We start from the raw sequence: 14,822 nt of genomic DNA on the forward strand, positions 1-14,822 counted from the left end.
AAATATGCAACCACAGCGTCAACAGACTAAAATAACAACCGTGGGATTCTGACTTAACAGCAGGCTCTGAGTAAACTGTGATGTGAACAAACTGCGACATTCTGCAAGGAAAGACGATTCTCTCTGATGTCTTCCACTTGAAGTGATACTGTTTCCAGCTCTTTTTAAATTTTAATTGAAGTATGGCTGGTTTACAATGTTGTGTTAGTTTCAAGTGTACAGCAAAGGGGTTCAGTTATATATATCTATTCTTTTTCAGAGTCTTTCCCTTATGGGTGATTACACAATATTGAGCAGTGTATGTCCAACAAGTAGGTCCTTGTTGGTTATTTATTTTGTATATAACAGTTTGTATATGTTTATCCCAAACTCCCAATTTATCCTTCCAACCCTCTTCCAGCTTTTTAAGATCAAAAATCTGATTGCAAATCCTTGGAATGAAGACTTGCTCCCAACCAGAGACTATAAGATTCTGAGTCTGCCTGAGGGCCTGACAGTTAAATAATTTGTTCCAAATTAAACTTCTTGTCAAGGGTAGAGTCAGAACCAGATCTGGGTTTGTCTAGTGTTTCTCTTTCTGCCCCTCATGCCTATCAGTTCCTACCTGACTCTAATCGCCTTTTGGTGAAGAACTGCATTTGCTTGGACTCTGCTTAGACTTGGTCCTTGGCCCTCTAAAGACCCTATCTCCAACCCTCTTTATTTGATTTTATTATCAATGACTGACTTTATTTTTTTATTTATTATATTTTTTATTATATTTTTATTTTTTTTATTTATTATCAATGACTGACTTTATTTATTTATGTATTTATTTAAATATTTCTTTTCTTTATCTATTTGGCTGCACTGGGTCTTCGTTACGGCATGCAGGGTCTCTAGATGCGGCGTGTGGGATCTTTTTAGCTGCAGCAAGTGGAATCTAGTTCCCTGACCAGAGATGGAACTCGGGCCCCTACATAGGGAGTGTGGAGTCTCAGCCACTAGACCACCAGGGAAGTCCCCCTGCCACTTTCTTGCTGACTCTCCACACCCCGTCAAGTCAGTGCCCCTTTCTTTCTGATGCCTTCTGTTGTCATTGCACACCACAGCGGTCCTCCCAACCTCCTTTTGAAAGGAGATTGTCATCCTGGGACCTAATTGTTTTGTTTTTTTTTTTTCCCCCAATGTCAGGTCAAACCATGGGCAGCAATTCACTGAGAATGTAGGGCTTGAGGTCAGAATAGGGAAGATCAAGGTTGGGGGTCAGAATAGAAAGCCCATGGCTCTAGCAGGGTTTCCTAGGTGTTAGTGATGAAGAATCTGCCTGTCAATGCAGGACATGCAAGAGACGTGGGTTTGATCCCTGGGTCAGGGAGATTCCCCTAGAGTAGGAAATGGCAACCCAGTCCAGTATTCTTGCCTGGGAAATCCCACGGACAGAGGAGCCTGGCAGGCTACCATCCATGGGGTCTCCAAGACTTGGGCATGACTAAGCATGCTTGCACCACATGGCTTTAATGAGGAACCAGGTATATTATTCAGCTGAACATACGGTCTGGAACCAATGGTTTTTCTTTAAAATCTATAAAGGTAACCCTTTGGGCCTCTGCTTATCCTCTCTAAAACAGAAAAAGTGAACAAAAAGATCCTAAGAGTCCTTTTAGCCCTAAAATTCTATGACACGTGAATCTCCTGTTGTTGTTCAGTCAGCAGATGTTTTGTTGAGAGCTTCCCCTGGAACCTGTGGATCATATAAGGGAAAGGAGCTGTAATCTACCTGGGAAGAGAAAATGAACAGAATGACCTGGCGGGCAATAGGGACTCCCAGAAAGGCCAGGTGGAGCATGGGCTGCAAGTGGAGGAGGGGTTGGGAAGAGGGAGACCAGTGGGTTCCAGAAAATTGCCAGTGCCCGAGACTTGGGAGGGGAATTAGAGGCTTGATAGGACTTTGTTAGACACAAGAGAAGGGTTCAGGAAATGTATGAATCCTGATTTTTCTCTCTTTTTTTTTTTTGTTATTCTTTATTTTTTCTTCGTTGCACTGAGTCTTTGTTGGCGCACGAGGGCTTTCTCTAGTTGCAGCAAGCGGGGGCTACTCTCTAGCTGCAGTCCATGGACTCCAGGCCGTGCAGGATCAATGGTTGCGGATCACTGGCTTAGCTGCCCCGAGGCATGTGGAATCTTCCCCGACCAGGAATGGAACCTGTATGTCCTGCATTGGCAGGCAGATTCTTAACCCCTACACCACCATGAAAGCCCTGAATCCTGATTTTTCAATCTTCTGAAAAATTCTATAGGTTTTTTTTTCTTTTAATAGGCTCTCTTCTATTTTCTTTATCTTTGTTTGCTTGTTTTGACCACTCCATTGGCCTGTGGGACCTTAATTGCCCAACCAGGGATTGAACCCTTGCTTTCTGCAGTGGGAACACAGAGTCTTAACCACTGGACCACCAGAGAAATCCCCTCTTCTATTGTCATCTAGAAATTCTGAGATTATCTGTTACTCTTATTTGAGGGTCCTAGTAGCCCAGGGGGCAGTTAATTAGGAGGGAGGAGAAAATGGTATTCTTTTTCTTCTCTAAAGTATAAAAAATGTCTACCTGTGATATATGATATTCCCTGGTTAGTAGCAAAGATGGCATTTTACAGGCCTCGAGGTTGTTGTTGAATCAATTATTTCAGTCTCCTTTTTGCCTGCCCTTTGAAAGCAGAATTTGAGAGTCTAAACCAAGGAAGGAAAACAGATCTGTTGGAAGCATGAAACCAGTTCCTCATCCTCCTCCACAAAAGGGAAGAAATAGCCCTGAGTTGGTTTCTAAATAGGAGTGTCCTGACAGTGCGAGAGAATTTAAAAAGTACCAGGAGGAAGGGAAAACATGGAGCCTTGTTTTGAAAGCCCACAGAGCACAGGGTGGGCGCCAGAGAGACAGTCACGCCTGTTACCTGCTGTCTCTTGCTTCCTGGCTCCAGCTTGCCCTCCTCTGCCAAACCTTCTCACTCGAGTTGTCCCTTCCTCACCCATTCAGACAGATACACAAATGACTGAAGCTCAGGGAAACATCGCTCCACTAATATGTAAATACACTCACATGGTAGCAATACATCCAAAGGATTTTCATTTGTCACAAGCATATTCATTCCTTCCAGCAAGCTTGGGCACCTCTAATATGCCACATACAGCACTCTGCAGTGGAGAAGTCAAGGTGAAGAAGACATGGTTTCTGTCCTCAATGGTATATAACAACAAACCTATACAGATAAGCACTGAGCTGTAAGCCCAGAGGCGCACATATGCAAACGCATATGGAGTGTACACCCACTGGAGTGTGAACTCATGAAACTAAAAAACAGAGCCACTCACTCTTAAATGTCACAAGTTCTAATACTAGTAATGCTGAAATATTTGCAGGGAGGTTGTCCATTTTCTTATCTTTCCTCTGTCAGTTTTGTCATCGCTTTTCATATTCCAAAAGTGATTTCACTTTATGGTTCCATTCTTTTCTTATCTCTTGCCTTTAAAAAATTATTTATCCTCTAAGATGAATTGTCTCACATGGAGACACTGAGAAAAAGGAAAGTTTGCCCAAGTTATAAATAAAGCTACCCTTTCAGGTACAAAATCTTTCTCTTTATACTCAGTTGATAAAATGGAAAGGACTGGCAATATTTAGTGATTGGTCCTTTAATGATGTCTTTTAAAATTTTATTTATTTTATTTTTGACTGTGCTGGGTTTTCATTGCTGAGCACGGGCTTGCTTTGGTTTTGGCAAGCAGGGGCCCCTCTCTGGCTGCAGTGAGCAGGCTTCTCATTACGGTGGCTTCTCTGGTTGGGGAGCAGGGGCTCCAGGGCAGGCAGGCTTCAGTACGTGTAGCACTTGTGCTTAGTTGCACCTAAGCGTGTGGAATCTTTTGGAACCAAGGATTGAGCCCATGTCCCCTGCATTGGCAGGCAGATACTTAGCCACTGGACCATCAGGGAAGTCCTAATGATGTCTTTTTAATGAGTATTTAGAACCACAAAATATGAAATCATTCCATCTTTTTTTTTTTTTTTAATTGTAGGCATTTGAAGAAAGAAGAGCTCTGCTTGGAAAATGGGTAACTGTTTAAAGTATACCTGATTCTAGCCAGAAAGAGAAAGGCAAACACCAAATGGATATCTCCTGTGTGTGGGATCTAAACGGTGGCACCAGTGAGCCTACCCTCAAAACAGAAACAGACTCACAGACCTAGAGATCAGACCTGTGGTTGCCAAGCGGGAGGAAAGGAGGGAGCAGGACGGACCGGGAGCTTGGGGTTGGTAGATGCAAGCTACTACATTCAGAATGGCTAAGCAACAAGCTCCTACTGTATAGCACAGTGAACTTATCTAGTATCCTGGGAGAAACCATAATGAAAAAGAACATTAACAAAGGACTGTATATAAATTTGCTGCTGCTGCTAAGTTGCTTCAGTTGTGTCCGACTCTATGCGACCCCATAGACGGCAGCCCACCAGGCTCCCCTGTCCCTGGGATCTCCAGGCAAGAACACTGGAGTGGGTTGCCATTTCCTTCTCCAATGCATGAAAGTGAAAAGTGAAAGAAGTCGCGCAGTCGTGTCCTACTCTTAGCGACCCCATGGACTGCAGCCTACCAGGCTCCACCATCCATGGCATATCTAAGTTACTTTCACACTTCCTCAGAGGAAACACAGTCTCAATGACCACTGTCCATGATCAGAGTGCAGTAAGTCCACTCTGTATGAATGAGTTCTGTTCCAAAAGTGAGTTCATAGGTCCAGTTTGATCGTAAATACAACACAGTCAGCCTCGGTACCCAAATAACACAACTGGCTACACCCCACTGTTTGTAAGCTTGCTTCCAGACATCTTGGGCTTGAAATTAAAAAACTGCTCTACTGTACTGTAAAGTACACAAAAGCACAGCCACCTGCAGAGGATGGGCACACGCGACCGTGCACGCCAGACACATGAACTAATGTGATTGGACATGCGAACACACATTCGCATCTTAGAAAGCTCGAAACTCAAATGTTTGCATGAGGGGACTTACTGTATCCATCTCTGGCTGATGTGTATTACTCATCAAATTCCTCTACAGTCTCATTGAGAGTCTCTTCCACCCAAGAGAACTGGAAATGTGGTCATACAAAAATGTGTACACTAATGTTCACAGTGGCATTATTCATAATCGTCAAAATGTAAACACCCAGATGTCCTTTTGGTGAGAAATGGATGAACAAAATGGGGTCTAGGCTAACAATGGAATAGTATTCAGCCTTAAAATGAAAGGCAGTTCTCTTTCAAGCTACTCACATGAATGAACTTTAGAGACATTGTGCTACGTGAAATAAACCAGACACAAAAGGACCAATATTGTTTGACTCCACTATTATGAAGTTCTTAGACTAGGCAAATTCATTATGACCAGAGCAAGTGGGGGGACGGGGGAGGAGAGATGGATGGGTAAACTACAGCCTCGGGGGCGATGGTGTGGTGTCTGGATTGATGACGACTAAGCAGACAACAGGATGAGACAGGAAATCTAAACCAATGATGAAAGCAGACACACCGCCAGAGCACTCCAACAGCAAGGAAAACATACAGAACTGTTCTTTTACAAATATTCGGAAAGAAATCAAGCAAGAAACCACAGAGAAATCCTCAAAGAATTTTAAATATCAACTAATTAGCCAATAATGCAAATTATAAAAACAGTGTATCAAAAGACCACAAAATGGACTAGTTCCCACTTCACAGGCCGCTAAAAGGATTCACAGTGAATTTAATGATAAGCTGACTAACAATGCAGCCGACATGAAATGGGTGGTAACAGAAAAAAGAGATAATACAAGTCCAGTTACAAAGCAGAGTGTTGTACACGTGATTTCCTGGGGTAAATAGCAATGCACTCACAAAACCCAAGCTAAACAGGCAAGAAAGCTGGAACATGTGCTTTAGAGCCGCACACTCTGTCACCAAAAGCCCTAGGTCTTCACCCCAGTTTTAGACTCAGAAAAGTGAAGCAGCCCAACCTCTTCCCTGGGGCCCTGGGGCACCAGGCTCTTAACCTGGTTTCACACGCAGAGCTGGCCTGAGCCCGTGGCCGGGTCCATCAGCAAGCAGACCATGGAGATTCTTGGTTTTGTTCCCATCGCATGCCCTGCACCCTGCAGCCAGGCAGCCCCAATGGAAAATGTGCTGCATGGCTTTCCCACGCCATGAGGGCTGCCTATGGTTACTTTCACGAAGCTGTCTGCTCCTTGAGAACAGAAACTTCCCTGCAGCTGCTGTGCCCAGCACAGGCCAGGCCCAATGACACAGGCAAGCTCTGGCTGAGTTCATGATGACGGGCTAAGTAGCGGTCCAAATATCAAGACTATGTCACTGTGCCATTGTAGAATGATTAACGACTAGGCAGTTTAAAAAATTTTAGACTTCTGAGCATAGCAAATGTACCTGATTTTCTTCTGGGTAAAAAGAGAAAAACCAAAAACAAAGACAAGGAAACCAGTGTCCTGGGGGAAGGATGCGGCAGGGAGGAGGCAGACACATACCAGAGTCATGATGCCCAGCTAATCTCCCTCCCGGCCTGGGCTGTGCTGCCTCCTTCGGGGCTTGGAGTGCCCACTTCGGGGCAGGCAGGAGCCGGCATGCAAGGAGGTGGATGCAGGTTGAGGGAGCTCACTGATTTAAAACGACGGAGGCTGCCTAAGCTCCCCCTGCCCTCCCTGCTCTCAGTCTCCTCGGCTGGCTGCTCCGTGTTCTTCTTCGATCAACCTAAAATAGAATAAAACCCGTCACCTGCCTTTGTCAGCAGAGGAACCTGTCTGACAACAAATTTGGGCTGGCATTCTGTGTCACGATTAGCAAATTCCACAAACAGTTGCTCAATTAACATCTCAGCCAAAAGGTTCAACTTTTCCTCTTTTGAATATTCTCAAACTTAGAATAACTTAGCATTGAGTCTTACAAACTGGCCCCTGATCATTCATGCTTGATTTCACGTCTCTCCTCTAACATTCTGAAGGGACCCTGGTGGCGACGTTCTTCCTGTGAGGAGATGCCTGATGTTGACAACCTTTACCTCCCCCGCTCTCAGGGCAGAGATGCACATCAGTGCCGCAAGTCTTTTCCGCTGGGAATCAGGAACTCGGTACAATCAAAACAGCAATTCACGAACAAGCTGGAGTTTGTAAACACAAGTCTCCAGACCAGATGAAGTGCTGAGTTGATCTTTCTTTTTTTTTTTTTTTATGTAAGGTTGAATATGTACACACGCATCACTTGAGGAAGTTCTGCACCAGCTTTGTGTGAGTTTCTGGATTCAGGTCAATGTGCTGCATTAACCTAGAATTCACGGTTTCTGCTCTTCTCCCCTAATGTGTTGTGGATGATTTTATATAGCAGTTTAAATACACGATGATGCAAATAAAATGATTTTCAAATTAAAGTACAAGATTCTTACAGAAAGTAAACTCCCCAGCTTTACTTCTATTTATATATCTTGAAAGCTTTTTCACTGTTGATAGCAAGTTGATGGACAGAATTTACCATTTACATCAAGTCAAATTGTTATATAAGGAAAAATCACCTTTACCTGACACCTTGCTGTAAAAATTAAAATATCAATATATAATCGTTCCATACCTCCTGCGGGGACGGAGAAAGACCATCTTTCTGAGCTCGTCTATGCTGAAACACGGCCCACAAACCTGGCTGTCTCAGCGTCAAGTGGGCAGGCGGCACCACCTGCATTTGCTGGTTGTCCCGTTTACTCCCTGCCTTTCCCCCGGCCCCGGTCAACAGGAACGGGCACCTTGGCCTGGGCTGACGTGATGAGAACAGTCTGAGCAGCAGCTCTGCCTGGTCCTGTGCAGGGTCATCGGCCTGTGGCCACTCTGAACATGGACTCGGGACACGGGCATAGCTGTGTGGGTGTGGCACCAGGCAGGCCTCGGGGCCCCCAGCCATCCGGCTGCACCCAGACCCAAAGGCCCCTGCTCACCACAAGGCAGGCCTTTGGATTCTATCCCGTGTTGTACATTGTTATAACTGCCAAGACGGTGTCTAAAAAAAACATCTTAAATATACTGATGAGATGAGAGAATCTCAAACACAGGTCCTTGGACCACTGTCTTACAACAAGCCAATCTTCACACTGTATTAAGTTAAAAAGGAAAATGCACATCTGAGTGGGAATTTGCCAACCCCCAAGCCCCAGCTTTCACCAGGTGGCTTTTCACCAGAACGTGGGGGGCTCCGAGGGGCACAGGAGGGTGCACGGGCCGCAGGGGACACCGCCTCGGCACCTCACCCACCTTGGGGCTCAGAGCTGAGGGGGACACCCCACAACGCCCCCCCCCCAACAGAGTGCTGATACCACACTGTGGACAGAACGCCCCGGCTAACCGAGCTCTATGATCAAGGCAATCTCAAACCTGAAAATTCTTGAAGCAGATCTGAGGTCAGGTTTCTTACTATGGAACACTCAGACTTCCCTAGGAGAAGGCAGCTCCTGAGAGAAACCGAGTTTGCGGGGAGCTGAGTTTGGGATCACCCACCTGATCTCTTCGTTCATGGCGTCCAGCTGCCCCTGCAGCCTCACACTCAGAGTCTTGGCATCGGCCTGCCCGCTGGGCGAAAGCTGAGTGGCCGAGCTGAAGAGGGTGACCCTGTCGCCCTCGCCGTCAGACACGCCCTCATCACTCTCGAATGCCTGGGCCATGTCGGCCAGCATGCTGGCTTGTTGCGCGCGCTCCCAGTCCTGCTCCTTCAGGGCCTGCACCTGGGCACGAGAGGACCACGTCTCGTCAGCGACATTCAGGGCAGCTCAAGTTTATCAGGAACTGAACACAATTTTACGTGGAAGCCCTGACTGTGGATAAATGGGCGATGCCTACAAGACACTGCCATCTCTTCAGCGAGCAGGCCTGAAGAAATGGGCAGGGGGAGAATCCAGTTCCTAGATGGCCTGGTGACACTGAGGTCTCAGCGTGGACGGCAGTCAAACCTGTGAGGTTATTCACAAGGGTGGGCTGATGGAGTCAGAGACAGAAACCGAAAATTACAAAAAGACACCCATGCCTCCATCAGCCAGGCTGGAGGAAAATAAGAAAAAAGACCCCTTCAGCTCGGCAGCCGCTGGGTCCCTGTCAGCGGTCATCACTGGTACCAGTTCACCGGAGAGTGCCGTCCTCACAGGCTCCCAGCCCTCCGTTTCCCAGGCTGGTCTGAACACCCACAGACAGGAGCAAACACGCTCAGCCAGGACACAGGAGGGCCAGCCGCCCCCCCAAACCCCGCGACTCTCCTCTCGGGGCACAGGCCCTCGAGCTGTTCTGGGGGACGGCCCCTCTCACCGCAAGGGCGGCTCTGTCATCAGAGACACACAGGAGAGTGCCCGCAGGGCCCCGCGCCGCCCTCCCACTCTCACACCTCACATCCTTCTCTCTGCAAACCTCCCCCCTGCCACACTCTCACCCCAGGTCCTGCCTTCTTTCCCAGACATGACCTCAAAGCAACCGAGGGGCAGCCTCCAGGTGCTGGCTTGCCGGCTCGCTGTCCCCCATGGCCAGTGTCCTCGCCTCCTGTCTTCATCACGACCCCGCCCCAGGGCTGGGCCACCCACGTCGCTGGCTCTAGGACCACCCGCCATCATTTCTGCTCCACTCCAGTGAACCAGTTGCCTATGGGTTCACCCCCATCAGCCGGGTCAGCACGTCCTCTCCCTTCCCTCGCCTTCCAGTCGCACAAGGGGGAACCAGCAGATTCCTCCTCCAGGGCTCCCTGCAGCGCCAGCTGTGGGTCTCTGAAAGCTCCCTGGGAGCGGCCTCTACAGTCCGCCTCCCCGCCTGGTCTCCAAGTCTCTGCCAGCAGGCGGTGTGCCCCGCCCCGCAGGGCAGCTCCCCGGGTACTCCAGGAACCCATGTTACCAAGCCCCCTCCCCTCCTTGCTATCCCCCACGCCCCCCCAGCATGTCTCTCCCTGGGCCCCAGGCCCTGCCCTCCCTGCGGTTACTCCTCAGTCCCTTGTGCCCCTTCTCAACCTGGAATGCGGGGCGCCCCACGGCTCTACCGTGAACCCCATCTCTCTCCACCGCCACCCGCCTGGGCACCCACTTTACTGTGCTCGTGCCTTTCAATGCCATCTGTGTGCCCACGACCCCAAGTCCACCCTGAGCTGAGTGAGTCCTCTCCCGGATGCAGGCCAGAACACTAAGCTGCTCTCCTGACCGTCCCTGGGACACCCGATGGGCTCGTCCACATCAACAGGGCTGAGGCCCAGCTCTTAGCTCCCCGCCCCGGCAGCCCTCCTCACCTCAGGAAACAGGCTCCGGCCTCGAGCTGCTCAGGCCTGAGCCCAGGCTCCTCCCTGATGCGGCCCGCTCTCTCCCTTGTCCCTGCTGGTTGACACGACCCTTTTTCTGTCTCCGAGTGGCTACTTCTCTTCCTGCCTCCGGGTCTCTGGTTCAAGGTCACCCTCCTGGTGTCACCTCGCTGGCCACCCTGTTCACACACAATCGTGCCCTCCTCCTCGGACAACTCGGGCACTCTGGTGTCCTTTCGCTGCTCATTACTGTTCGACAGGCTGGACGGGTTTAAAAAAGGGGCCTCAAATTCTTCCATCCTCCTCCCTTCAAGAGGCAGAGGGGGCGACTCCTGCTCAGCCCCTGAGGGAGGCAGGACTTTCAGCTCACTCTCGCAAACAGAGGTCAAGGTGTCTGCCCTCGAGACCAGGGCACGAAAGGCCCAGGACTACACCCCATGCTCTCGCTCTCAGAGGGTGCTCCGAGGAAAGCCAGGCCATGAAGAGGTGCACACAGCAGGGACCTGGGCCTGTCCCCAGCAGCCGGCTGAGTCTGAAAGCCTGCCATCCAGCCCTGGGGGGCCCTCCCGTGGCTGTGCCCTCAGGAGGCCCTGAACCAGGCCCTCCTGCTACAATGCACAGGAAGTGTGGGCTGTGAGCTGCTCACTGGGAAGTCACTAAGCTTGGCAGTGATTCATTACGTAGCAGTGGATAAAGAACACACACGGTTTTTAATTCCCTGCTGGAGTCCTACTTCTGACCATGTCTGGCACAAACTAACTGCTCACTGAATATGGAAGCTGAAAACACAGACATGTATGAAAAAATGCACGCCATGAATGAGGTGAAAATATAAAGGCACTTAAACTTCCAACAAGAATTCTTCTCACCATAAGCTGATGGATATGTGTATCCATTTACTTGTAGGACGATTTCAAAACTGTGCTAATTAGTACCATGCTGGGCCTCACAGTAGGCCACAAGTTATCAAAACTGGTTATTTTAAGGAAAAAAAGCATGCCTTAGAAGTAAACTCTTAGCCAGAAAAAGGAAAATGGGAAGACATAAAGCGATCTATTAGCGCTGTGCTCCAAACCCACCTCAGGAGCACAGTGTGAGGGGGCAGGTGCCTCACAAGGTGCCCACCAGGGAATGGAAGGGGGCAGTGGGGTCCTTGCCTTGGACAGCTCGTCACACAGCGCTGCCAGCCAGCCTTTCTGGGGGTGCTGCAGCACCGCCCCATTGCCCGAGGAGTCTGCTGGCTGGTCTGCCACAGGGAACCTGAGGTCCGGGGCGCTGCCCAAGTGGGGTCGCCTGAAACACACAGGAAAGAAGAGGGCTGTTAGAAGAAAAAGAGAGCTCACTCTGTCAGGCAAGCCACAGCCTGTCCATTTGGAAGATCGGCAATTTCAGAGCAAAAGAGCCCCCGGGAGGGCACTGCCCTCCTGGCTCCAACAACAGCAACAGGCTGCCCGCTGCTCCGCAGACACTCAGGCCTCATCCCCAGCAGCTGGAAAACTCCCGTATGTGGGGAAGGCAGCGCTGCCGCGAGGGCATGGAGCTGACTAGGACAGGATCGGCTGTCTGGGGTTGGGGGGTCCAGAGTCCCGCCAGAGCCCACCCTCAGGTCCCAGGGCGGGGCCTACACCTGCTCTGCTTTCTCCTTGGCACCCCACCTCCCCTCCGGCCCGCGCCTGCTCTGACCTCCCTCCCCCGCATGAAGTCCATGGATCACAATCACCTGTCTGCCTGGAAGACTGTCTGCACCGCTCTCAGTGTTTCTAAGGTGCCTCAGACAACCCGCAGCAGAAAGGCCTCGGACCCACAGCTTGGAGCTGAGCACCATTGGTGTCTCCTATTAAAGCAGAGGTGAGCATGTCACCAGACTCTGGGCTGAACAAGGCCCAGCACAGATGCTCAGGCCCTGAGCACTAAGGCCTGGGCCTGCAGGTGCCAGGAGCTCACTCAGCAGGGGCCTGCTGAGAGGCAGGGCGGCCCCGCCCTGACTGTGAGCTGCCTGCACTGCAGGACCACCCGGGCTCTGGTCAGTCTTGTCTCTGGGAAGAGGGTGGCGCCTTCACGTGCAGGAGTCCCTAAACCCGGGAGACAGGGCCCTCCCCCGAGGACAGGACACCCCATCCATCTGCAGAGCGGCCAGGGCCAACCACCAGCTCAGGCTGCTCGGGGTCACACGCCGCCCTGCTCAACGGTTTTGTGAGGAAAGCTGTGCTGCACAGGAGGTGGAGGGCTGGAATCTCCCCAAGCCACGCCTGTCTTCCCTCCCATAGCCCTCCCTCCTGACGGAACTGCTCCCTTCTCTATTCCACTTCCACCCAAGGCCTGGGGCCAGAGCACACTTGGGAACTGGGTCGGGGGTACGACCCAGTCCCGCCATGGACTGTGGACCCTCGCGGGTCCTCTCAGGGCCACAGAAGCCTCGGGGCTGGGTTGCCCCCAACCATCACCTCCCAGTCCCCTCGCGGGGTGCAGGCTCCATCTCTCTCCCTCTCCTCACCTGAAGCTCTTTCCTCCAGGAGAAGGTCTCAGAGACAAGGTGACCAATTCCTCTGGGAGGTCCTGCTAAATACACCGTGCCTGCCCTGCCTGTGAGGCAGGTTTTCAGTCCCCACTCCCTCCCTCCTGAGCCAGCATAGTGCCCCCCACCAGCCCACAGTGCCCACTAGCCCCACTCCAAGGCCCCACCTGTGCTGCTAAGTCACTGCCGTGACCCCTCGAGAGCTGCCTCCTGGAAACACCCTTCCCTTGCACCAGCTGCTGTGGCCCACTGTCTTCAGAGCACAGCGGCCCCTCCTGCCCCGCGGCTGCTTCCTCTTCTCGCCTCTCACTCTCACTGACACACAAGGGACTGGTGACCAGGCCCCAGGCTTCTCCATCTGAACCCCTCAACTGTGCCAGGCCTCAGGTCCTGGCACCAGGGCCTGCCTCGTTACCCAAAACCCCAAAGAGCAGGAGGCCGTGTCCACCTCCTCTTCCTCCACTGCCTACACAGTCCTCCTCACACTCACCTCATCCACCCCGGGAGCAGGGGTTCCCCACCTCTGACAGCACCAGCCCCTCACCCTGGAGGAGCTCTGCCACCAAGTCTGGCCATGTCCCCTATCCGTTCTGCAGGACATGTACTCTCCCTGACCTCCACCTGCCATGGTTTTGGAAATAGAGCCAGTTTCTGGCTCGGCCTTTGTCTCAAATGATATCCCCTTACTCTAGAAGAAGGCTGGGTGGGGGCCCTGGACTGCGAGGATCCCCTAAGCACACGAACACAGAAATATGCGTATGGGCTCCAAACTGTCTCCTCACTCAGGATTCAAGCAGTAGTCGATTTCCTACAGATGAATGAATGTCACCAGTTAAGCCCTTAATAACCTTTGCTAAAGTTGATCTCTCACTTGTGACCATTTTCCGTGAAGAAGCCAAAGAAACATTTCAATACTTAATAAGAATTACCGCCCCTATAACAACGAGTAAGGAAAAATCAGGATGCTCAGTAATCTGCCGGAGAAGGCGATGGCAACCCACTCCAGTACTCTTGCCTGAAGAATCCCATGGACAGAGGAGCCTGGTAGGCTGTAGTCCATGGGGTCGTGAAGAGTCAGACATGACTGAGCGACTTCCCTTTCACTTTTCACTTTCATGCATTGGAGAAGGAAATGGCAACCCACTCCAGTGTTCTTGCCTGGAGAATCCCAGGGACAGGGGAGCCTGGTGGGCTGCCGTCTGTGGGGTCGCATAGAGTTGGACACGACTGAAGTGACTTAGCAGCAGCAACAGCAGTAATCTGCTCACCTCATTCACAAGCCAGGTGATTCCTCCCACTGCAGTCAACAGCAAATCATGTCTCCGTCTCCATTCACGTAAAAAAGACTACAGGTCATCAACCTTCTGCGACTCTTCAGAAACATCAGTGTCACAGTCTGTCAGGACCCCTCAAATGAATACACCCAAATATCAACTGGTCGGCCCCCCATTTCCAAACCTCCGCCTGTGGTTTTCAGTGTTGTCAATCCTGTGACCACCACTCCGTGGTACCAAGTTTGACCCTAAGGAACGATGCTTGTCTCTTCCCTCCCGCTGGCCATGAAGCTACAGGCTCCTTGAGGTGCGACCATGAGCCACACCCAGTCATACTGTGCACACACCAGACAGGCCCTTGTCCCACTCGACAGCGCTGAGGGGAGCTTCCCGGGGGAGCGGCCTGCCCGTGGTGGAAGGGAGCCCCTCGCAGTCTCGTCTGCTCCAGTTCGGCTCTCAGGGTTTCCAGGTTGAGAATCAGCTGGTCCTACGGAACAGCAAATGACACAGCCTGCACCGCCTGCTTTCCGGATGTAAAATGACTTGCACCAGAATGTGCAGAACAGCTTACATTAGTAGGTATCAACTCCGACCATTTTAATTCTGAGAAAATGTTCTCTAAGAGTCCCGTAGCAAATATAAACACTCAGAACAATATTAACCCATAAACCATAATGAAGAGGAAGTTCCATCTCAGGTGTAGAAAAGGTTTCTCTGGAGG

The sequence above is a fragment of the Ovis canadensis genome, chromosome 24 (genome assembly GCF_042477335.2).
Source record: "Ovis canadensis isolate MfBH-ARS-UI-01 breed Bighorn chromosome 24, ARS-UI_OviCan_v2, whole genome shotgun sequence".
NCBI classification, from domain to species: Eukaryota; Metazoa; Chordata; class Mammalia; order Artiodactyla; family Bovidae; genus Ovis; species Ovis canadensis.